The sequence below is a fragment of the Myotis yumanensis genome, unplaced genomic scaffold (genome assembly GCF_028538775.1).
Source record: "Myotis yumanensis isolate MYYU_CA2020_CCGP unplaced genomic scaffold, mMyoYum1.0.hap1 SCAF_16, whole genome shotgun sequence".
Classification (NCBI taxonomy): Eukaryota; Metazoa; Chordata; class Mammalia; order Chiroptera; family Vespertilionidae; genus Myotis; species Myotis yumanensis.
In genome coordinates, this window is record NW_027223767.1 from 19,020,043 (window position 1) to 19,041,972 (window position 21,930).

Here is a 21,930-nt window from a genome sequence, read left to right on the forward strand (position 1 = left end):
TTAATGTGTAAATTAGGCCCAGTAAGAGATTAATCACAATAGCGCTGTGCTCTGGAGTCATTAGTACATAAAATAAGGGTGACTTGAACAGAAGCACCGCGATCCCGTGACAGAGGATGTGATAACGGACAGTTACTAAGTGGATAAACAGCGCGGATACGCTAGACAAAGGATGATGGACATCCCAGCCAGGGCAGAGCAGGATGGCACGAGATGCCCTTATGCTACTCGGAACGGCGCATCATTTGTAACATGAATTGCTTATTCCAGGAATTTCCCATTTAATATTTTCAGTCGGCAGCTAACTGAAATCACAGCAAATAAAACCGCAGAGAAGGGCGGGGGGGGGCGCTACAGTATTCTGGGAGCTTTAGGGAATGGAAGTGGTGGTCCCTTCGGCTGGAGAGGCTGTGTCCTGGGTGAGCTGGGTGCCCCAGCAGCCCCCTGTCATTGCCTCACAGATGCTGCAGTTCCTGTGTCTGCCTGCAGGGGCCGCCACCTCTCAGGCCACTGCTGCCAGGACTGGAAGGCTCAGGGTCCTTCCTGCCCATCCTGGGGCAGCTGGGCATCGAGTTTGGAGGGCCCTCCTCTCTCTGCCAGGCATCCTCAGCGGGGCAGGAGGTGACCTCGGAGGGAGGGGCAAGCAGGGAAGCTCAGGCTGGGAAGCCCCTCTTCTACAGAAGCTTCTGAACCAAAAGGGTGCGGAGCTGGGCAGGGGGAGGAGGCGGGAAGAAAGAAGGGATCCTGTGCTCTTGTGCTCGAACCTTCATCTCCTTTATGGTGGGACAGGTGGGGACACCCAGGAGGAGACAGCAGCAAACACAGGCAGAGACACAGCACGGCCTCAGGGCCCCACACAAAGCACCCCAAATGAACCTCTAGGGCCGTGGTCGGCAAACTGCGGCTCGAGAGCCACATGCGGCTCTTTGGCCCCTTGAGTGTGGCTCTTCCTGAGCCTTAGGAGTACCCTAATTAAGTTAATAACAATGTACCTACCTATATAGTTTAAGTTTAAAAAATTTGGCTCTCAAAAGAAATTTCAATCGTTGTACTGTTGATATTTGGCTCTGTTGACTAATGAGTTCGCCGACCAATGCTCTAGGGGATGAACCTTATTTTAACCCTTTGAATCACTTCCCAGAGTTTGGGGATCACTGGTAAGGGGGCCCCAAACTAACATTTTTCTGTCCTCTGACCCATGTGAGGGCAATTTCTTTTCTTTGTTTTTTAAAACTTTAGCCAAAGCAACTCTGTGACCACTCACAGGGTACTCTGCTTTGTTCTTAAATCTAATCATTGTTTCTGCTGTTGCACAGAAGAGAAAGGGAGGTTAAGAAGCTGAGAAAAGCCTAGCCGGCGTGGCTCAGTTGTTGAGCGTCGACCTATGAACCAGGAGGTCACGGTTTGATTCCTGGTCAGGGCACATGCCTGGGTTGCAGGCTTGATCCCCTGTGTGGGGCGTGCAGGGGGGCAGCCGATCAATGATTCTCTCTCATCATTGATGTTTCTATCTCTCTCTCCTCCTCCCTTCCTCTCTGAAATCAATAAAAATACATTTTTTGAAAAAAGAAGCTGAGAAAAGGTCACAGAGCTCCTATGCCAGTCTACTAACCCTTCACCAATATTCCTTTCTCTGCACCTTGTGCCGGACGTGTGGAGGGAAGAGTTTAGAGCAGTGAGGACGGCGGAGAGAAGACTCAATTAGGGGAAAAAAAACCCATGAAAGTCTGGCTTTTACGGCTCAGTTGGCTGAGCATCACCCCATGCACTGAAAGGTCACTGGTTCGATTCCAGTCAGGGCACAGGCCTGGTGTGTGGGCTCCATCCCCAGGAGGGGGTGTGCAGGAGGCAGATCGTGGGTGTTTCTCTCTCTCTCTTTCTCTCGCTCTAGACACCAATAAAAACATATTTTTAAAAAGAAAGTCTGGCTTTTATGAAAACTTACGGGAAGACCAGGGACAGCCTCGGCCTCAGTTTCCTCCTCGGTACCCGAGGCCGGAGGGACTGCCCTGTGAGATTGCAATGCCCGCTTCTGCCCCGCCAAGCTGCAGGAGGTGGCACAGGGGGCAGGCAGGGGACTCATGAAGGGTCCTGGGTGGGAGGCTGGTGGCTGCTCCAACCTGGGAGGCGGGATCTGAGCCCTCACCCAGCCTCGTTGCGGGGTGCGGGAGGAGGAGTGCACCCCCGGGTGCCCCACCCCCTCATTCATGGAGCTTCAGGGAAGATGAGCCCCTGGAGTCCATGCTGCAGGTCTAGGTGGATGAGAGGACGTCACCTCCCGGGGCTGGGCATGGGCACTGGCTGGAGGGTCTTCACGAGGCCACATCTGTGGCTGAGCAGGTTCATGGGGGTGAGAACTCGGCCCCAACCAAGGGCTGCTGGGCTGCGGCTGGCACCTCAGAAGGCACAGTTGTCCTTCGCCCACACAGAGCAACCTCGGGACAGATGGGAGAGGAAGGGCGGCTTGAGGAGCCATATTTTAGGAAACTGCCAACGAAGCCAGCTTAGGTTCTCCCAACCTCTTCAGTCTGAACCAGATGCCGCTCCCTGACTCGCCAGCCAACCCGTCCCAGCTTCTCACGCCCCTTTGGCCAGGGCTCCCTGCCAAGCGGTGCCCACCAGCACCCAGCACACCCTCCTGGGCTCCGCTCCCATCCAGCAGGTCTCGGGGAGGGGCGTCAGGGAGGGCCCCTTCCCAAGGCCCTGCCGCGCGGCCCAGACCCTCGAGAGCTGGGGCCTTACAACTTCCCGAGAGCAGGGTCATGTGAGTTGCATGTGATGTGCCCATGTATTAATAAATGTCTATCTGTCTTGGACAGAAAACAAATGATGAAGGAACAAAACAGAGGCTTAAAGAAGCCGAGGAAAAGGCAGGGAAGGAGAACACACACATTCACAGGGGACGGAGGGGAACGGCCCAGGGCCTGGTGGGCAGAGGCAGTGGGGTCAGTGGGAAGAGGGCGGCACAGAACTGTTCCTTCTCTAAGCGACGGGGGGGGGAGGCCATGGGCCAGGCCTGTCCGAGTCCTTCCAGCCGTGAGAGGAAGAGGCTGGGGGAGAGGCGTGTGTGCTGTGTGATGTATAGTGTGTGTGTTATATATGGGGTCGTGGTGTGTGGGTGTCATGTGTGTGGTGTGTGTGGTGTTTGTGTATGTGTGTGGTGTGTGTGGTGTTTGTGTATGTGTGTGGTGTGCGTGGTGTTTGTGTATGTGTGTGGTGTGTGTGGTGTTTGTGTATGTGTGTGGTGTGCGTGGTGTTTGTGTATGTGTGTGGTGTGTGTGGTGTTTGTGTATGTGTGTGGTGTGTGTGTGGTATATGTATGTGTGGGGTGGTCATGTAAGATGTGTGTGTCTGATGTGTGTGTGGTGTGTGATATGCATGGTATGTGTGTGTGGTGTGTTATATGTATGACATATGTGCGTGATGTGTGTGATGTGTGTGGTGTATGTGGTATGTATGGTGTGTGTGTGATGTGTGTGCTGTGTGTGGTATGTGTGGTGTGTGATATGTATGGTGTGTGTGGTGTGTGTGGTATGTATGGTATGTGTGGTGTGTGATATGTATGGGGTGTGTGTCTGATATATGTGATATGTATGGTATGTGTGTGATATGTGTGGTGCGTGTGATGTGTCTGATGTGTGTGTCTGATATATGTGATATGTGTGGCATGTGATATGTATGGTATGTGTGTGTGCTGTGTGTGGTGTGTGTTCTGCTGGGGAAGGAAGCCGGTCCTGGGGGAGGTGGACGTTCTACCTGAGAACCGGCCCCAGAGGCCTTCCTTCTGTGAAGTGTTGCTGTCTCTCCGACTCCCCGGGCCCTGTGTCCCCTCTCTCCACCCCACACCAGCCGGGTACAAGGCAGGTGCGCGGTGAATATCTGCTCAATCGAACGACGTCATCAGAGATGGCCTTTCCCAGACAAGGGGGAAGCCAGACAACGAGCCAGACGTGTTCGGAGCAGACACGGCTCTACCCACCTCGGCAACTTGTCTGCTCACAGCAGCCTGTTCCTTGGGGCTCCCCAAGGGGCAGCCAGTGCCCACGGCTCCGTCTGAGAGCGAGCGGCTCTGTCTGGGAGCGAGCAGCTCCCCAGGCCAGTGTGCCCACGAGGCCCCCAGGTGCCGCCTGCACCAGGGCCAGACAAGCCCACAAGGCTGCATCCTGAGTGCGTCTCAACCCTGCAGCAGGGGCTCAGGGGACCATATTGGGAGGGGGGGGGCGCGCGGGGGAGAGGGAGAAGGAACGGGAGCTGCCTGGTGATGATTTCCTGAGAAATTCCTGGGGGAATGGAGGGTCGCAGCCAGGTAACTCCTGAGGCAGATTTGTGAGAACAGACATTTGTCCAGGGAGATCTGATTTCTGTCTCCCTCAAGTCAAAAAGCTCGTCACTGGGTGTCAGTCACTGCAGCCCAATGCTGTAGTCACAGCCGGCTCCCCACGGAGCAACAGGCATAACACAGCCGCACATGGTTGCCTCCTGGGCACTGAGAACATTAGGAAGAAAAAACAGCCTACACTCGCTCATCACGCCCCAACCCCCCCAAATGAAGACTCTGAACATCTTAATGTAAGATCTTCCCATGTTTCTAGGTTTTCGTGTATAGATTTTAAATAAAATTCGCTTTTTATTACATCCTCCGTTTGCTCCGCTTTCTTATCACCTTGTACCTTTTCACATTATTAAAAGTCCTCAAAAAATGCTTCTCGATTGCAACTGTGTTCTGGATACATTTCATCGTTTTCCTGCTTGGGGGCACATAGATGATTTCCAGTCCTGCTCTGTTCTACTCAACCCTAAAATGGCTGTCCTAGGAGAGAAGTCTCTGTGCCCCTCGGTGCTTATTTCCTTGGGACAAATTCCCACAAGGGAATTTTCACGCATTTTTGAAGTTTTACTGCAGGAATGCTCACAGCCGCTCAAAGCTCTCAGTCACAGGCTCTCCAAAGAGTGTGTACAACTGTTCACGACAAAAGATCTGCTGGAGGCAACGTGTCCCCTCTGATAACGTGCATTTTGCATTTCCCCGGTCAGAGCGCGAAGACGGAAGAACCTATCTGTAAATCTCCAATAGGGTGGTTTTAATAATGCGACCACGAATAAAAGGCCTCTTCTCCACAAACATCCGAGTCTACTTAAAAGAAGGCCTCTCCCCTGTGACAGACTCGTGGGCTCAGAACCCAGTCACGGGAGCACTGGCCTGAGAGCCCTGAGTGACCCAGGCACCTCTAAGCCCAATGTTCTTCTTTTAAAAAATATGTATATATTTGTATTGCTTTTAGAGAGGAAGGGGGCGGGAGAGAGAAACATCAATGACGAGAGATAATCCTAGACCGGCTGCCTCCTGCACGCCTCACACTGGGGATCGAGCCGCAACCTGGGCATAAGCCCTGACCGGGAATTGAACCGACCTCCTGGTTCATAGGTCGGTGCTCAACCACTGAGCCACACCGGCTGGGCGAGCCCAATGCTCTTCTCTAAAGTGGGTGGGGATCTCCGTCACCACAGGCTCGCAGTGAGGATGACGTGAGGGCAGACGCCTGTGACTCCACTTCACTACCAACCAGGAACACACTGCGTTTGACACCCAGCCCTCCTTCCAACCAGTTTAGCACCGGGGTGGGGGTGGGGGTAGACACGGCCGGCGGCAGCAGTCTCTAAGATGTACCTGACTTCAGAAAAAGATACCTGGACGGTCAAACCACCTGCCCTCAGAGAAGGATCACACACACCACGGGTCCCTGCCCCACCTACCGGGGCCAGGACGGGGACAAAGGCAGTGTCCCAGCAAGGACAGCTCCTCTCACCCACACCTGTGCCCTGGCGTGGTTCTCTCTCCCACCTTTAGACCTGGCATTCTCTCTGCCTTGATTTTATTTCTGGGGACCTTTCACTGAATCAAGGGTGTGGGGTGGATGTACTGCCTCGAGGGGAGAGAAGAGATGCTCCAGGAAGAACAGCGGGAAGAGGAGGGTGGAATGGAAGGGCCGAAGGGAACCGCGGGGCTGGGAGGGGACTGTGTGCAAAGGCAAGCACAGGGCACCAGCGAGTGCTGGAGACCGAGAGGACGAAGCGGCCCCTTCCACCCGGGCGTGGAGGTTTTCCCCGAGCTGCCGAGCCCTGAGGAATGACGTGTGTGGCCCAGCCAAGAGCAGCGGCCGGCCCGCAGACTCAGGAGCAATAAGCAAATGCTGTGAACCACCGAGTTTGGGGGTGGTTGTTATGCAGCATTACCATGGCAACATGTAGCTCATACAAATGGCATCTGGCAAAGAAAATCCCATCCCTGACCTCCGTACCTGGCCAAACCCTCTCAGAGCTGCTTAGAGTTTGATGTTCAGACGTGTGAGCAGTGGAAAGGCCTAGAGACCAGATGGGGAGGCGAACAGGAGACCCAAGAGGCGAGGAAAACCCACTCTGCTGCCGGCCGGGGTGGCACCATCTCGATTCCCTGTGTCAGGGCACATGCCTGGGTCTTGGGCTCAATCCCCAGTAGGGGGTGTGCAGGAGGCAGTTGATCAATGTTTCTCTCTCACTGATGTTTCTATCTCTCTCCCTCTCCCTTCCTCTCTCTTAAAAAAAAAAAAAAAATCAATAAAATAAAATAATACAATTAAAAAACAACACCACCCAGTCCACTCCCCCTCCCATGCCAGAGCCCGAGCCCGGAGGAGAGGTGTCTGTGAAGGGCCCGGAGCCTGCTCAGGGGGCCCGTGCGGGGCTGGAGAAGAGGCTCCATGCCAGGGCCAGGCCTGAGCCGAGGCCTGCAGAGCTGCACCGGGCGGCACGCGGAGCCTGCCCCCGCCTCTGCAGGGAAGGTGTGTGACCTGCAGTCCTGCCCGCCTGGGCGTGAGAGGGGAGAGTGGCGGGTGGCACGGCCGCTACTGCCAGGCTTGCCATCCAGACAGCTGGCTGTGCAGGGGCCGCGTGGCGGGGAGGAGGGGAGGCCCACGGGAGCGAGAAAAAGCAGTGACAAATAGAAAAGAATACTTGCCAACAAGCGGTGCTTCCCGAGGCCTCGGCGACACCTGTGAGAGCTGCCGGCTCTACACCCAGGTATTAATATTCCAGGGAACCCTAGCAACAGCCCTGGCATCTGCTCTGTTACTATGACACGGGAAACATGATAACAGCAGCAAGATAAGGTGAGCTGACACATCGACATTTCCTCCGCCTGCCTCCCCACAATGGGAGGATAAACGATTCAGACAGGGAGCCTCGAAGATCTGTCGGAAACCCCAAGGAGCATCTCTGGGGTCTGGGGCTGATTACGCAGGAGGCGGGGCTCTAGGGGCTCCAGGAGATGAGAGGAGCCCAGGGAAGCTACTGCCAGCAGCCATCCTGCCCGATCTGCTTCTTCAGGGACTGCCCCGCGCCCCCCGCCCCCCCCCCGCCCCCCGCGTCCCCCACCCCAGTTTGGTTCCCTCCCACTCCTGCCCAGACTGTGGCAAAAGCTTCCCAATGGCCTTTGGACCTCCTGTGGCTCCTCTCACTCCCTTCACTTGCAGCCAGAGAGGTTGTCCTTAAAGCCTAGGCCAGGCCATGCTCAAAAGCCTTCCGTGGCTCCCCACCGCCAAAGGAAGAAGCCCAGGCCGCACTCCAGGCGTCCATGAGCAGGCCCACACTGCCCTCCCAGTCTCACCGCCACCTCCTCCCTCCACAAACTCACACTCCAGCCACCTGGAACCGGACGCGCTCCAGCTGCTCAGCCTTGTCCCAGAAACTTCTTACGGAACCGCCTTTCCTGCACCCTGTCTACCCAGAGGCCCAGCACCGTCCTCTCGGACTTCTCCAGCTCCTCCCCCCTCAACTCCCATTGGAAATCAACCCATTGCCTCCCACCAGCATTTCTTTTTCTTTGTTAATCCTCACCTGAGGATATTTTCCCATTGATTTTCAGAAAGAGAGAGAGAGACAGAGAGAGAGAGAGAGAGGGGAAGGGATGGGGGGAGAGAGAGAAACATCGATGTGAGGAGATACACTGATCAGCTGCCTCCTGCACATGCCCCGACCTGGGCTGGGAATCGAGCCTGCAACCCAGGTACGTGCCCTTGACTGGAATCAAGCCCAGGACCCTTCAGTCCGAAGGCCAACGCTCCATCCACTGAACCAAACCGGCCGGGGCTCCCCCCAGCATCTCATTCTCCTTGTATCCGAAGGGCACGTTCCCTGTCACCCTAGGAAGACCGCAGCCCTCGGGATGCGCCTTGGGGTCCCCGGGCTCGCAGGGCCCGAAGCGCGGCGGCAGGTGTCCAGCACACGTCCACTCCCGCCAGGAGCCCACCGAGCCCACGGACTGACGCCCAGTCCCGGCCTGGACGCGAGGGCCCTGCAGTGTGACCTGTCGCTCCTTCACCTGCCTTCCTCCCGCCACGCGGGCCGTGCGCTGACCAGGTCTCACCTGTGACCCCGGCCTCTGCACGGTGGGTCACACCAAGGAAAACCGCGGGAAATCTAGGATGGACTCCAACGTGAGGAATGGCAACAGTGGCACCACCGGGCAAGTCAACGGCAAAATGACAAACGGCCTGGAAAGAGTGACGCCAAGACCAGGTGCAGGGAGCGGAGACCGATGGCAGGCGCCCTGTTGGCACAGACCTGCGTGGAAAATGCCGAGGCCATGCGTTGGTGGAGCAGGGCGTGGGGTGATGGGTGAATGCGTTCCAGCGATCCCCTTCTACAGAGGATTCGGTGAGAGTTTGACAGACAAAGGCACCCGCCCCGTCCTCGTCCCCCGGCTCAGCGCCCTCCTCTCAGGTGGGGCTCTCTGAAACCCTACAGCCCCTGCAGCCTTTCCCGTCTGTGCCCTTGGAGGAGCAGTCAACCCCGGGCGCCCCGCGGCCCGCCCGTGGCACATCCCCGCCGAGCCACAGCGCGAAGCATCTGCTGCTGTCCCCAGAAGGGCAAGCAGCGGCCACTGGGCTTCATCACTCTCCTTCATTCGACAGACATTCACTGAGTGCGACGATGCCCAGGCACGAGCCTGCATCTCAGTTCGCTGCCCGGTGGGCAGGGCTGCTTTTTGTGGCCCCAGGAGACGTCCCTCACTCATCATCGCGGGGTCTCTTCCCCAGGAAAGTAAATGCTCCCCTGGCACACCCATTCCGGCGGACCAGATCCCTGCCTGTCCTTTTGTCAAGCGAAGGCCGTTTTCTCATTCCCAGGCTGAAATGCTACGCAAAGCCTCCGGGTGAGATGAGCCGCAGAGCATCCCACCGCCCCTCCCCTGCAGGGGCCAGCCTCCCGCCAGCCAGCCATGGGCTCTCCCTACGTGTCCCAGAGGCCCAGCTGACTTCTGTCGTTTCTGAAAGGCCTGAGGCAGGGCAGGGTGACGCCCCCAGTCAAGGCGATCACCGAGCTGAGGCTACAGGGTAACCAGACTCCTCAGTGGAGAGTGAACCCTGGAACAGAGGGAGGAGGGAAGCCTCCCAGGCTGGCTGCGGGGCCGAGTGCTCCCAGGGCCTCGTGGCATTAGCCTTCTAGGGCCTCTTAACGAACGACACAAGCTGGGAGGCTTGGGACAGTTCTAGAGCCCAGAATCCAAGACCAAGATGTCCGGGGGAGAAGGGGTTCTCTCTGAAGGATCTGGGGAGGTATCTGCCCCGTGTCTACTCCAGCGGCTGGGGTTGCCGACAATCCTTGGCTTGCGGCCGCATCGCGCCAATCTCAGTCCTCATCTTCACAGGCCTCCTTCCCTCTGCGCCTCCACATGGCCACCTCCCTGTGCCTCTTGTCTTCACGCAGCTGTCTCCCCTCTGCTGTCTCCCTTCTTCTTCTAAGGACACTTGCCATGTTGGATTCAGATAAAGGAGATGCCGATATGACCTCATCTTAACGAATTACGTCTGCAATGCCACTATCTCCAAATCAGGTCACATTCATAAGTTCTGGGGGTTAGGACTTCAACATAAACTTTTGGGGAACAAAATTCACCCCCTTCTACATGGGGAAAACAGAACCCAGAGCCTAACCTTGGGGGGTGGACAGCAGCAGGCACCGTGGACCCCTTGATATGTGTGCATGGACCGTTAAGCTGTTCTAAAGTGGCCCGTGGAGGCCCTGGGTGCTGAGGACCAGGACAGAGAACTCCCATGATGGACGCCAGGAGAGGACACAGGAAAAGTATCTCCTCTGGTCACTGCTTGTCTGGGGAGTTCTTAACAGGTGAGCGGTGAACTTGGATGGGAACAAATGATCTCGTGATGTTTCATTTACCTACAACGGAGAATTTCTCTTGCCTTTACTTAGGAATATCAGCAACACACCACAGCATCATTACTACCTGTGCCTGGGTCTTTCACCAGAGTCTCAGCTGCTTTTATATCACAATACGGTGTTACAGATAAGTTGAAATATTATTTATGCTTATCACTGCTTTTAAATTATAGTAGTTATTAGACCCACCTACCACAAGGCTGTTTATGTAATGCTTCGGTGAAGAAGCACACCGATTGCTATATCAAAAATCTGCTTTTAAAAAACACATTCTAATGGCTCTAAGTCAATAAAATTGTTTTCCTCTAGAACCTGTTTGTGCATTTAAAACCATTATTTTTGAGAAAGTTTCCAGAGGCTTCACCAGACTGTCAGATAGGGGGCTGGTAGCACAAAAAAAGGACAGGAGATGGAATGAGAACCTGACAGGAAGGTTATCAGAATGAAATCAGGCCTCAGGGTAAGCAGGTGTCCGGCCCCAGGGATTCTCTGCTCAGAAAATGGCTAGGTCCTCCGGGGGCAGCCAGGCCCCTGGTTCATGCTGGGGGGTTCATGCTGTTTGTCTTTTAGCGCAGAAACACAAGCCTGCTGCCCTGTCTGCAATGTGTATGCGGGTGGCAAGTCCCGGGCAAAGGAAATTTTTGCAGAGAAAATCTGATTTTAGACCCCACCTGTGAGCTGCTTGGTGGAGGAGCCCAAGAGAAACCTCTCTGTGAAGCAGAGAAGCTTCCAGAAGGAATGCAGACCACCCTCCTCACCTGCTTGGTCAGTCCAATCCTCAGGTGTGCTGGCAGGGGCAGTCCTCCCGGTCCCAGAGCAGCTTCCCACACTCTGGCTTCCCAGTGCCCCCGCACGGCCCCAGCAGTGCGCCAGCTCTCAGGTGGCTCTGTGGGGCTCTGCCAGGGACTTCCTCCCCCTTCCGCCGCTTCAGCGGAGCTGGGCAGGACCCTGCCCCTGGCTGTTTGCTCAGAGCCAGTAGCCAAGGCAACCCCCGGCTGACCCAGCCTGCTATCTGCGGGCCAGCTGTCCCCCGCTCGTTCATGGAAACACAAACAGACGTTTCTCTGTTCCAACTCCAAGGTTAAGTGCCGTGCTGCCTGGAGACCAGCTGTCTACCTCTCTGCACACTCCCCGTTCTGAAAGCAGAGGCTGACCCCAAACAAGTGGGGGTACCCGTCATGAACCACCATAGTGAGGACTCCTGGGGTTTCAGGCAACGGTTGGAGGGGACCTGAGAGAGAGGGGACACCCCGAGAGAGAAGATGAGCAGGGGAAAGGCCAAACAGAGCCACTAGCATTTTGCTAGTCATTTGCAAAGCTTTCAGGGGGAGCCCACACATTAAAGCTGCATATGCTCAGCTTAACCCTGAGCTACCAAACTGGGAAGGGACAGCAGCCGGCTCTACAGGAAACTGCCTGCCTGCCAGGTGCTTTCTCCTGGCAGACCACCTGAGTTTATCACAGTCCCCAGGGGATGCCATGCCCCCCACCCCCCCTTCCAGAGAAGGGGCGCCGACCCAACCCAATTTTTGGGGAGGCAAAGCCTCTCTCTCAAGGCCACCCAGTTGGCCCCTGGCACTCAGTTTGGCTCAATTGACTGAGCTGAGCCCAGGCCCTTTCTATCACCCTCTCTGCCTCATTCAGCATCTGGCGCCCAATGAAAGCAATGGGCCAGGGGGCACCCTCCAGGCATCCACCGTGTTCCCAGAACGCAGGAGTGTGCCCGGAGTTCACAGAAGCTGGGGACTCGCCAACCAGCAGTTCTGAGAAGCCCGGGGTTACCTGGGCTGGTGCAGCCCGGGGGTAACGCAGAGAAGACAGCCTGGCGTGGGGTTCCCAGAGCAGCGGCTGGGAGTAGAGGTGCGAGGCCCAGGACATGGGCGGCAGAGGCCTCCGCAACCCCGTCTCAAGTGCTGCTCTCGTCCCACCCTATGCCCACAGAGCAGAGAGGCAGGGAGGCACAGGTCTCGGACGGCTCTGCTCCCCACCATTCCCACTGCCTGATCCAGGTGCTCCCCTAGACCTCAGTCACCCTGTGATCCCAAGTGGTTCCCCTGCCTCCAAGCTCCCCGTCCAGACCCAGTCTACCCTGCCACCAGATGGGCACTCCACAGCCCGGCTCTGCTCAGACACGGGCACATCAAGCCCATGTCCTCACCTGGAGTTCATGGCCATCCATCCGCAGGCTCTACCCCACTTAGGCCGGTGTGTCTCCAGACAAACGGAAACACTTGGCATCCTCCCCCGTGTCCAAGCCCATGCCTCCCCCAGGCAGACACCCTGCCCCATCACCAACCCCACTCCGCACCCTCTGCCCCAGCCAAAGAGAATATTTTCAAGAACCAAATCAAGCCTTTGTGCGGACGGATCTGCGCTCTTCTTTAAGCCAATGAGCCCCTAAGCCTGGCAGTCTGCAAGAAGTCTCTAAATGCCAATGAAGAATCTAAAGACGGGGAAATGGATGGCTTTCCAAATAGAATGATTTGTGCTGAAAAAACCCCCCACAAAAAAATGGTATATAAAAAATTCATAACCTAAAGCTCAATCTTTTGTTGTTAATCTTCACCCAATGATATTTTTTTCCATTGATTTCTTAGAAAGAATGGAAGGAAGGGGGAGAGACACATCAATTGGTTTCCTCTTGCATGCACTGCGACTGCCTCCCACCCCCCACCGCAGCCTGCAAACAAGGTACATGCCCTCGACCGAAATCGAATCCTCGACCTTTCAGTCTGCAGGCCGATGCTCCAACCACTGAACCAAACGAGCTAGGGCCTAAAGCTCAACCTCGAAAACAGAAGTTAGGCACCAAGACAACATTCCAATTTATTCTCTCTCCTTACCTTGATATGTATTGAGTGCCCAGTGGGCGAGTGTAAACAGATTTGCGTTCCCCAAGCTTTCATTCTACAGCCCATTAACTCGCCCGAATGGTGCTCGCAGTCTGTGAAATGCCTCTCCGCCTTGCACATGCCATCCTTCTTTGTTGGTACTTAACTCTGTGCTCACACAAGGCTCACGGCCCACAGCAACTATCCCACCATCAGCAGGTGAACTAGAGGGGCTTGCGGCCTGCTGACTCGTGGAATCTCACGGTGGGGCAGCGTCACTATTGCTCTGGACTCCTCAGTGAAGAATCGCTTGCCACTCACGTCAGTAACCAGACGACGGCTTAGACATTAGCAGCTTATTTAAATTATATCTTAAGAGACGGAGGTAGTTGTCTGATATGCATTTTAATCATCAGAATGGCTCTTGTGAACGGGACATCTATCAAAGAAGGAACTTAAAATATATACCCATATATGCAGTTGGAGAATTTTATCTGGCTGGAAATAAATACATTTTGTAGCGTAAAGGAGAATAAGAAGAACAACAGCACACAATGAGCCCTGGCCGGTGTGGCTCAGTTGGTTGGAGCGCTGCCCTGTCTGCCAGGAGGTTGCATGTTTGATTCCGGTCAGGACACATACCTGGGTTTTGGGTTCTATCCTGGTTGGGTTCTAACTCTTGTTATTGCTGGTATGGATGTAAAATGGTGGAGCCACTGTGGAAAACAGTTTGGAAGTTCCTCAAAATGTTAAATATGAAATTACCTTATGACCCAACAGGTCCACTCCTGGGTATATCCCCAAAAGAACTGAAAACAAGTGTTCAAACAAAAACTTGCACACAGATGTTCACAGCAGCACTGCTCACAATAGCCCAAAGGTGGGAACAATCCGAACGGCCATCAGCTGATGAACGGACAAACAAAAGATGGTAAAACCATACAGTGCAATTTACTCAGCCCTAAAAAAGAACGAAATACTGCCCTAACCGGTTTGGCTCAGTGGATAGAGCGTCGGCCTGCGGACTGAAGGGTCTCAGGTTCGATTCCGGTCAAGGGCATGTACCTTGGTTGCGGGCACATCCCCAATAGGGGTTGTGCAGGAGGCAGCTGATCGATGTTTCTCTCTCATCGATGTTTCTAACTCTCTAACCCTCTCCCTTCCTCTCTGTAGAAAAATCAGTAAAATATATTTTTTAAAAAAGAACGAAATGCTGATGGATGCTACAACATGAAGAACCTTGAAAACCTTATGCTAAAATAAGCCAGTAACAAAAGACCACAGCATATGATTCCATTTCCGTGAAATGCCCAGGGTAGGCAAATCTATCGCGACAGAAAGTAGATCAGTGGCTGTCTACTGGGGAGGAGGCCAGGTAATAAATAGCTAAAGATTATGGGGTTTCTCTTTGTGGTGATGAAATGTTCTAGAACTGGCCGCGGCGATGGTTGTACCTATCGGTACTAAAAACCACTGAATTATATACTTAAATGGATAGTATGTGAATTACATCTCAATAAGCTGCTAAAAAAAAAAAATCATGGCGCACAGTGCAGAACAAACCTGGGGTCTGGACAGGGCAGCGGGCACAGTCTCCAGGGGACAAAGAGCTGGCCACTTACATTTTGCCACCAACCCCGGATGACATGGAAAGATTAACTGCAAATTAACCTCAATAAAAAACAACAACAGATGGCACATTTGTGAAAACACGGCAGGAGAGGGGCCGGGGGAAGAGAGGGAGGAAGAAAGCAAACACGGTCAGATGCTAAGAATCGCTGGATCTGGGTGAAAGGTCGACAGGTTTTCCTTGTCCTACCTACCTGTCAGCCTTTCTGTGATGGTTAAAAACTTTCACAATAAACACTTTCATTCTGCACTCTCAGGGGCTGAGTCTCGAACAATCTGAGCAACAAAAGAAATAGCTGTTGTATTGGATCATAATCTATAATAAGATAAGTAAATACCTATGGGTCCTTATGATATAAATAACTGAATAAATAAGTAAACAGGGGAGGGGGGCAGCTCGCTCCTACACTGAATAATAAACGCAGAAAGAATGAAGGAACGGAAGAATCACCATTAAAACACGTCTGTAGCGCCCTAACCGGTTTGGCTCCGTGGATAGAGCATCAGCCTGCGGACTGAAGGGTCCCAGGCTCGATTCCGGCCAAGGCCATGTACCTTGGTTGCGGGGATCCCAGTAGGGAGTGTGCAGGAGGCAGCTGATCGATGTTTCTAACTCTCTATCTCTCTCCCTTCCTATCTGTAAAAAAATCAATAAAATATATATTTTAAAAAATATCTAGTCCAAAACTAATACTGACCACCTCTAGAGAGGGGATTATACTAAGTAATTAACAATAAACATTAAAAAAACAACACATCTGTAGTAACTGTCACAGGCAAGATCCATGGCTGGATACTAAAATTAGGAGGCAAAAGTTTGAGGAGAAACAGGATATGTGCACAGTCCCCAAGTATCTTCCCCAAGGTATTTATTAAGTGCAAATGAAAACACAGAACATTGCAGGGGAGAAACGGGCAGATATGACCTTAACCAAGTGATCAAGACGCACATCAATCACCAGGGACAGGACACACGGACACAGTGCACCTTCTGAGAAGGACACAGCATCACTCCCACGGGAGTCTTACCCGAAATGCCCAACTGCAACCTAACCACGCTGACCTGGGTTCAAGACAAGGGAAACAGAGGGTAGCAAAAGGTTAAAATAACTGGCCAGTACTGCTGGGAGCCAAGATCAACAGTATTTAATATAAATGGGAGAAGTCTGGTCAGAAGGCTGAATGGGGCTTTTGATATTCACAGGGCTGACTATCTGCGTTTTATTACCTGCTGATGACTCAATGGCCTAAAGCAAACTCCCCCAACCAGATAATCTTACTGTTTACTACACATCACCTTTGATATGCCTGTTTGCATTCCGGAAAGGCAATTGTGTATTCTAGTAAATAAAAGCAGACGGAACGAGACTCAGTGGAACTTGGTCCCTTGTACCAAGCTCACCACTGGCTTCCCCCATAATTTCCAAATTTCCATTTCTTGCCTTGTGTATCAATTTGCACGTCAGCCCTTTCTCCACGTCTTTGAACCCGAGGCGTGGCTTCACACAGTCCTCTTCAAAAACGTGAAGGTCGCGAAAGATAAGGAAAAAATGAGGAGCGGTGTACTGTCTGTACCCCAGGTGGCCCTACCAAGGGGTTAACAGGGCAATAAGCAAGGGAAAGGGTGGACAGGAACTCTGTACCATTTTTGCAACTTTTACGTAAGTCTAACATTATTTCAAAATAAAAAGCTTTTAAAGTTCTCATAATTTAAAAAACCTCTTTGTATTGAAGGTGTCTATTGTTTGGAACTGCTTATACCAGTGGTTGGCAAATTCATTCATTAGTCAACAGAGCCAAATATCAACAGTACAACGACTGAAATTTCTTTTGAGAGCCAAATTTTTTAAACTTAAACTATATAGGTAGGTACATTGTTATTAACTTAATTAGGGTACTCCTAAGCTGGCCTTTGCTAAAAACGTCCTCAATCTGATTGAGGTACGTTCGCTGAGGTCGACCCCTTCCAACTCTCCCATCCACACTCGTCTTGTATACTTGTTTCGTCTATCTCCTTTCGTTCATCCTCTCTATATGTCCACCCCCCACTTCTTCTAACGCCACTTCTTCAAAATAGACTCGCCCAGCCCGAAAACCGACTTCTGCGCATGGGCCACGAAGTTTCAATCGCACTGTACGTGCGCGCCCGCACGTGGTATTTTGTGGAAGAGCCACACTCAAGGGGCCAAAGAGCCGCATGTGGCTCGCAAGCCGCGGTTTGCCGACCACTGGCTTATACCAAGGGCTATATGATGTGATGTGGCTGATAGGATGGTGCCGGCGGGGGGGAGCATCCTCTCCCTGCTGGAAACAGTGGCTGATTCCCACCCGGGAAAGGTGAGGGAGGATTCAAGATGTGACTGTGGGTCCCCCCACCCATGGCATCTGGGCTGGAGGGAGCTGGCGTGCTGAGGAAGAGGTGAGCGTGTCTGCCAGGGTCTTTGCTTATTTCTGAGACGAGGAAGGCTCCACAAAATGAAAGGAAAGAACAATCATGTAGACGTTCACAGATGGGGCCTTCTTTGCGTCAAGCAATTGATATGACTCACTGTTTGAAACTACTGCACTTGTTCTTGTTTCTATACTTTAAGATGGCATGGATTAAATATTGGATGACATTTTAAATAGCTTTCCAATCTACTTGGTAACTTATTTTAACTAGTTTTGCATTAAGAGTGAGTAGGATCATCCACGACCCTTTACCTCTCCCATCACCCTGGTAATGAAGACCACCTGTGCTTCATGACCACTGCTGTTAATTTATTCTCTCATGGAGAACTTACGGTGAGCTCGCTGACCACCAGCCAGAGACCACACTGACCTGGGTTCAAGACAAGGGAAACAGAGTGTAGCAAAATGTTAACAACAGACTCTAAGTGGTGGGTGGGTAGGTGTTTACTGTAAAATTCTTTCAACTTTGCTTCGTATTTAAAATTTTTCACAATAAATTACTGTTGAAAAAAAGTCAAACTTCAGATGGGCATTTTGGGCATTCCACCCGCAAACCCAGGTTCACAGCCTCGGTGGGAGAACGCGGGCAACGAGCCTCGGAGGCCCCGTTTGCAGAAAACCTCGCCCACGCCTGTTCCTTCTCCCCACAGGTGTCTGCCGGCGACAGGCCGCCCGAGGGAGCAAGCAGCCGTGGGACTGCCTGTCGCCGCAAAGGCCTGGGGCCTGTGGAGACAGTCTCCACGTCAATGCATTTTGGCTCTTCTGGTTCAAGCCAAGTCAGAACACGGGCAGCAGCCGCTGTGTTTATTAGCTCCGAATGAACCCGGCGGTGGATGCCAGGGCTGACCCAGCAGGCCCCAGCCCTGTCTGTACCCAGGTGGCTCTACCAAGGGTTGATGAATTCTCTTCTTCTGCCAAGTAGTAAACGGCAGTGGCTACAGTCTGTCCTCTGGGCCATGGATCTGGGGTTTGCATTCTGGCTCTGTGAATTAGTAGTTCAGTGACTTTGGGCAGCTTCATTTACTTCTCTAAGCTTCAGCTGCCTCCTCTGTAAAATGAGTAGTTGGCTCCTGGGAAGAATAAATTAGATTAGTGGTTCTGAGTTAGGGCGATTTTGTCCCCCAGGGGACATTGGGAGGGAAGGTGTGACTGGCTACAGCCCAGTGGGCAGAGGCCAAGATGCTGCTAAGCATTCTACAATGCACAGGACAGCCCTCTGCAACATGAAATTATCCAGCTGAAAAGGTCAAAGTGCCAAGTCTGAAAACCCTGACTTAGATGGTACAAGTGACACACCCAGCACAGGACCTGTACCACTGTGCAGTGCAGGTCTGCCGCCACCACCACCACTGTCATTTTCATCATCACCATCACCATCACCATCACCATCACCATCACCACCACCATCACCACCATCACCAACACCACCATCACCACCATCATCATCACCATCACCACCGTCACCAACACCATCATCACCACCATCATCATCACCACCACCATCACCACTACCACTGTCATCATCATCACCACCACCACCACCATCACCAACACCATCATCACCACCATTATCAACACCATCATCACTTGTGGCAGAATGCACGGGAGAACGATCAGCCAGCACTCTGAGGGAGGAAAGTTTAACCTTTATTTCGCAGATCTGCTAGTCCAAGGGAATTCCGGATCCAAAGCCTGAACTGAACTCTGACCTATATCTCCTCCTGTGGCGGGCCCCTGAGGGTCCCCGCAACTCTGCCCAAGTCAGCCGTGGCCGGCCCTGGGGTTAGGCTCTGCAGCTCCGCCCAAGTCAGTCAGAGTGGAAGTAGACTACAGTTTTAACCAGATACTGAACTAGGTTGCAAGCCCCTCATTTTCCTTTTCATCACCATCACCACCGTCACCATCACCAACACCAACACCACCATCACCATCACTGTCATCATAACCACTGTCATCATCACCATCGCTGTCATCATCATATTGACCACCACCACCATCACCATCACTACCACCACCACCATCATCACCATCACTGTCATCATCACCATCGCTGTCATCAGCAGCAGCATCACCACCACCATCACCGTCACTGTCATCATCACCACTGTCATCATCACCACGATCATCGTCATCAGTATTATTAGCCCTGGAATTCCCAGTACCCAGAAGAGCACAGGCAGGAGGCCCTCACGGGGGACACAGCCTCGTGCAGCAGACTGAAAGGCCAGTAATACTAGCTCTCGATCCTTTTTCTTCATCGCATGTATTATGCCTGGAATATGTGCACTTAGTTCTTTGTTGACTTGTTCACCGCTGTAAGGTCCGCGGGGACAGAGGCGCCCTGTTTTCTTTGCTGTGTACACTCAGGGAGGGTTGCACATGAGCGGATGAATCCCGATGAACCAGACACTGGCTCTAATAAACGCCGGACTGTACAAGGAATAGCAAGTGCAGGTGCTGTTAAAATCCCTCTCTGCGACAATCCCAGAGGGCCTCAAAGAGGAGAAGCGCGGGTGGAGGGCTAAAGGGAAAAAGCAGGGACTTGGCAGGCATTGGGCAGCCATTCCAGGAAGCGAGCCATCCTGGAAAAGCTGCCAGAAAGGAAGAGGCCTCTCGGAATCTCAGAGCTGGAAAGTAACTCAGAGAACAGCTAGCTAAGGTCATGGGCGACTCGGACACCAGGCTCTCTGGCACCAACTTTGGGCGGTGAGATCAGGACCTGGGACCACCTGGGAGCCCATGAAAATAGCAAAATGCACCTCGATTCTCAAGTTTTCATCTAAGTTAGGCTAATGACCGAGGAAAGTGAACACAGATTCCCCCCGGCCCTACACACACATATCCCCCAACACCCAGGCACCAGGAGTGTGGCCCAAACAGCCAGCCCAAAGGCGCACTGTCTCTGACGTCACTCTGTGCTGTATGATTTATTTTACAACAATGCTCTGCCCCACCTAAGTGATACCCGCCCAAGTGTCGTCCAGTGAAACTGATGTTCAGAATGGTGCAAACTCTAGTTTTATGCAATAACAGCAGTAACAGCCGCTAACATGTGTACAGCACCTTCCTGCATGTAACCCCCACCACAACGCTGTTGGGTGCTGTCGGTACCCCCATCTTACAGAGGCACCCAGCACACCGCACGGGGCAGCCCCACACCTAGACGGGGGAAACTGATCATGAGTTATCTTCCCAAGTTGCAGTCTCACTCCTACAGACAGTACCAGTGCGCGAGTTTGGAACCAGGCTCTGCTCATTCCAGCCGTACAATCTTGGCACTGAATCCCCCCATATCCTATTCCCTCTTGTGTATAACGGAGGTAAGCCAGTGATGGCGAACCTATGACACGCGTGTCAGAGGTGACACGCGAACTCATTTCTTTGGTTGATTTTTCTTTGTTAAATGGCATTTAAATATATAAAATAAATATCAAAAATAGAAGTCTTTGTTTTACTATGGTTGCAAAGATCAAAAAAATTCCTATATGTGACACGGCACCAGAGTTAAGTTAGGGTTTTTCAAAATGCTGACACGCCGAGCTCAAAAGGTTCGTCCTCACTGAGGTAAGGACACCCCCCTCCACAGGGTGTGTCCAAGGTGAGCTCCGATGACACAGTGCCGAGCACACAGGAGACCCTCCAAGGAAACCAAAAACACCCACCCCTGTTTTTCAAACCAAGCCCGTCTCTGAGCCCCTGGTGAACGTCTCTGCACTGGAGGGAAGAAAGGGAAGAGGGAAACAAGAAGATCCACCACCCAGATGACCGCAGGCCCACTGGTGAATGAAATCTCGGCCTGGGGCCCTCAGCCAGGCTGCCTGGGTCAAACTGCAGGGCAGGAAACTGCGAGCTTCCTCCTCCTCAGGAACTCTGTGCTCCGGCCCAGACAAGAGCTTCCTCCAGCTGACCCCACCCACTTCCCCAGAACATTCCACACTGAGCCAGGAGCACCAGGAAGAGGCCAAGGGGTCCGCTGGGAAAGATGGGCACCTCCCTCCCAGGTCACCTCTGACCTGCCGCCCTGCTCAGCTCCCACTGCCTCCCCACAGAGAGACCAAAGCTGGGCCCCTGCACCGCAGACCCACCTCTCTCCAGTGTCTCCAGGCTGCTACCAGAGCCAGCGGGAGGCAGGCTGGGGAGCTGGACTGCTGATCCTCAGCCATGGCCCTGGTTTGGCCTCTTACACTCTTTCCTTTGACCCATGGCTGGTCATCCTGCTTCTCGTCTGGGGACCCACTACAAATAAATGAGTCTGTTTAGATACCACTCCCCTCCTCAAGCGCCTTCCATGGCTCCCACTGCCCCTGAATTAAGTTCAGAGTCCATCCCCTGGGATTCATGGTCTTCCACAGATAGTCCAAACCCACCCTCCAGTCCCCCCAGGACTCACAGGTTGGAGCCAAAATGGATTATGCCAAGATTTGCACACATATTTCTGAGTCTGTGAATGGGAATTCACCTCTCCCATCTCCACCTAGCTGGATCCTGCGCCTCCTCCACTCCACCTGACTCTCCCACAAGCCCTCTCCTTTCCTCGTCTCTGAATCCCTCCACCACGCTGTCCCCACACTTCAGGTAAGGCCATGCCACCTGCCACCCCCACATGGCCTCCGCACTGTTCTTTACTTACTATTTCCCTTGTAACCAACTCCCTCTTTTACTTAAATTTATTTTCAAAGGAAAACTTATATCTCCACCATAAATAGAAAACCATATCATCTCCCATAGACAGAAGGCGAATGAAGAACAGAGTTATGCTCAAATACACAGGAAAATAAACACAATCATTAAAATATTTTAAATG

The 21,930-nt window shown here is 52.9% G+C and overlaps 1 protein-coding gene across 5 annotated transcripts in view; it reads right to left on the minus strand.

Moving 5' to 3' along the window:
- The window catches only part of RPH3AL (rabphilin 3A like (without C2 domains)), a 130,048-nt gene that overhangs the window by 82,630 nt on the left and 25,488 nt on the right, over window positions 1-21,930 (minus strand). Inside the window, exon 2 of one of the 5 annotated variants that reach the window (XM_070394726.1) lies at window positions 21,212-21,362. The exons of 3 other annotated variants lie outside the window; for them this stretch is intronic. The gene's annotated coding sequence lies outside the window, so the exon portion shown is untranslated. Of the gene's footprint in view, window positions 1-10,973; window positions 11,155-21,211; window positions 21,363-21,930 lie in introns of those variants that run through there. One more of the 5 variants, XM_070394727.1, reaches the window with a different exon arrangement.